Source organism: Vicia villosa, linkage group LG5, assembly GCF_029867415.1.
Source record: "Vicia villosa cultivar HV-30 ecotype Madison, WI linkage group LG5, Vvil1.0, whole genome shotgun sequence".
Taxonomy (NCBI): Eukaryota; Viridiplantae; Streptophyta; class Magnoliopsida; order Fabales; family Fabaceae; genus Vicia; species Vicia villosa.
This window is the reverse complement of record NC_081184.1, coordinates 35,844,769-35,848,008: the sequence shown is the minus strand read 5'-3', so window position 1 is coordinate 35,848,008 and position 3,240 is coordinate 35,844,769.

The following is a 3,240-nucleotide window of genomic DNA, read 5'->3' as shown; positions in this document are numbered from 1 at the left end:
AGCATAACGCAAGGCAGGCTCCTTTGATTGATAGCGACAGTATTATATCTGTTTGGAGTCAGTAGTAAATTTGGTATGGAGTTTAGCAATTCGAGCTCTATGTTGGTCGTGAGTCTCGGTGTTTTGGTGTCCGCAGCAGGGTGCGAGTAGTGTATCAGAATCTCTGACTTTCCAACAAATTCTGAGATGCCTAGCCTATTGGAGCAAGTCTGTTTTGGTGTTTTTTGTATTTTAGTTGTGATCCTTCAATTTTTTGTGTGTAACTGATGTGATTTAATGCTGTTACATGGTGTTTTATGGTTGTGATATATGTTCTAATCAGCTGGTTTGTGGCTGCATTTTCTGCATGATATCCTACCTATTATACTGTATGGAATATTGGCATGTCTCATGCCTTTGGGTATTGGTAATATATTTTTGTTGTTTCAAAAATAAAAAGAACCCTCAAACTTCCCTCAAATTGCAAAATATATTGTTCAAATTCAATGATTTGAAGTATATTTTTGATGTTAGAATCTAAAGGTAGTGTAAACTTAGCAAATAAATATTCAACATAAATATTCTCTTAAATTAAACTTAACAAGAACAATAATTCATCAATATTATTTTAAAACTTCTATTAAACACAAATATGATTATAGAAAAGATTTAGTAGTTTTTTTATTGGGTTCAACCATGTCTATAGCAATTTTATCAAATATTCTTAGACTAATCAAATCTAAACATATTGCATGCAAAAATATGATTAGAACAACGCCAAACTCGACCGATCTTGTGGTAGTTACGAATTAAATATAGATAATATGGTTTTCACATAATCTTTGTTTTGAAGTGGCATGTTGTTGACATGAACACATTTATCTGCGGTTTAATATACAATAATATTTAGCACTAGCCACCATTATTGTTGTAGCAACCTGCCCTAAAAACTAGACTTTTAGAGTCGCCACCTATTCTACCAAGGCGAATAGGAAACCTTACGCAGTTAAGAGATCGGGGTAAGATTATTATAATCAGGTCAAGGGAAGGTGTTAGGCACCCTTAACCCTTTCCTATGGCTTTGAATCTAAGGTAACAGTTTTATGGCTAAAATGTTCAGGTTTAATCGCTAAGGAAATGAATAGGGCGAAAATTGAGATTTGAACTGAATGGAGGTTTTGAGGAAGGGGACTCGCCTTGTTACCAAGTGCCTACGTATCTCCTTATGGAGAATCAGAGTCAACGTAGTTCGGGCACAGGGTTGTACGCCTTTGAATTTGATTTGATATGGTTTGTAGGCTTTTTGAATGGCCTATCGTAGTTTTGAAATGCGAAGTTCGAAGGTATTTTGAATTACCTTATCGTAGATTTGAAAATCGCAGAGATGGAAATCTGTAGTTACGTGGTTTAGTGTGTTTGAATGTTTTAGATTTGGGCGTACAACCCTGATTTAATATGTCACCGTTAGTTGCGATGATCAATAGGTTTGATCATTATAGTTAACAAATTAATGGGGCATTGCTGGTTACTCTGATCGATAGATTCGATCGTCGCGGGCAGCAAATTGAATGTATTTTAATTTTGTAATTAAATCTCATGTTTTATTCTTTTATCTCTCGTCTAATGCGACTAATAGCTTTAGTCGGGTTGAGGAGAGAATTATTCAAGAATTAATGTTCTTTGCCAAATGGGCAGTGGGATTGGGCAAACCCTAATGCCTTCTAGGGTTTTTATGATTTAATAGTTAAAACTAATTAAATAGATTAAATCGATATAATCGAAATAATCGGGAGGAAATCCTAAAACCTAACATAGCCCTAATCCTAATTCCATTTTACTATTATTTTTATTTTAAAATTTAATTATATATATATTTAAGACTAATTATACAATTATATGAACAATTATAAAAAACAATTAAATAAAACCTGGTAGGAAATCCTGTGTTATGAACCTGGGAGTGTCCATGGTAAGCCTTGCAATCCTGGCACGTTAGATTAGGATTATGGAATATCTTATGGCTAATAGCTGAGGGTGCATGATAGTCCATCGCAGGGTCATTGTAAGGAATCTGCAATCTAAATAAAGATAAAAAGATGTTGTAACCAGCCTAGGTTTGAACCCAGGACCTAGTGGTTACCAATTCTCACGTATAACCAGCCAAGCTGCCTGCTTTTTGTTGTTTAATAAACAATCACAAAATAATAAATATATTAAAACGTAGTGAATGGAAAGAAGTCAAACAAACTCAAAGTGGGCCCTTGCATATTGGAATAAGCGAATCAGCGCCGGAGAGAGAGAGAGAGAGTTGAAGATTTGACTGGCCATTGATGTTCATACACGCGTGATTGCAAGGGAGAACGCGCTGACTACCCTATCCAACGGTGCCACGCATGCGAGTCTGAATTTCTTACACTGTTCATCATCTTCTCCGCAGATACCTGAGGATTTACTTGGGGATTTATTTGCGTTTTCTCCTGCGACTTTTCCTTTGAATCCTGCAAGAACTCAAAAAACCTACAAAACAGTATTATACGAATAATGTGAGCGCCCAGAGCTACTAAATATTATGCTCTGAATCCATTGATGGGGTTTGTTTCCTCTGAAACGTCTTGCATCTTGTAGCCCGAAGCTTAAACATGGCTATGCCCTAACCATGGTGTCCCATGATTCATGCATCAAAGCTTTGCTATAAAGGTTCATAACTTCTCCATTGATCAACATGAACTCATACATACCAACAAATCATGTTAAAAACGCAAGAATACATAAAACACGAGAATCAAAGTATGAGACGAAGAAAGTGAACCTGCTGCTCGATCCCACACGTAATCAGTTGCTTTCAAATACCTGGATCTACTATGTAGGCACTCAGGAGACGAGTAGGATTGATGTTTGGGTCTGAACTTTGTTGAAAAAACGTCTTTGATCGTGCCCTCCAATTTTTCTCCTTGGAAGCTTAGAATAGGTTTCTGTTATGCCAAAATTTCGCCCCCTGGTGGCTGCCCCTCTCTTCTCTATATATATGGATCATTTAGGTTAAAATATGAGGGTTAGAATCAAGCTTTGAATATTATTTGATTTTCTTGAACCAAAAGTTTCTATTTTTGGTTCCATATATTTTTCAACCTTTTTTCCATATATTTCTTCCTTTAAAGATCAATTTGGGTTGATTAAATATAAAAGACATCAATCACATAATTCTTACCTTTAAATCATGATTTATTTATTTTAATTTGAAATTTAAATGAATAAATCTTA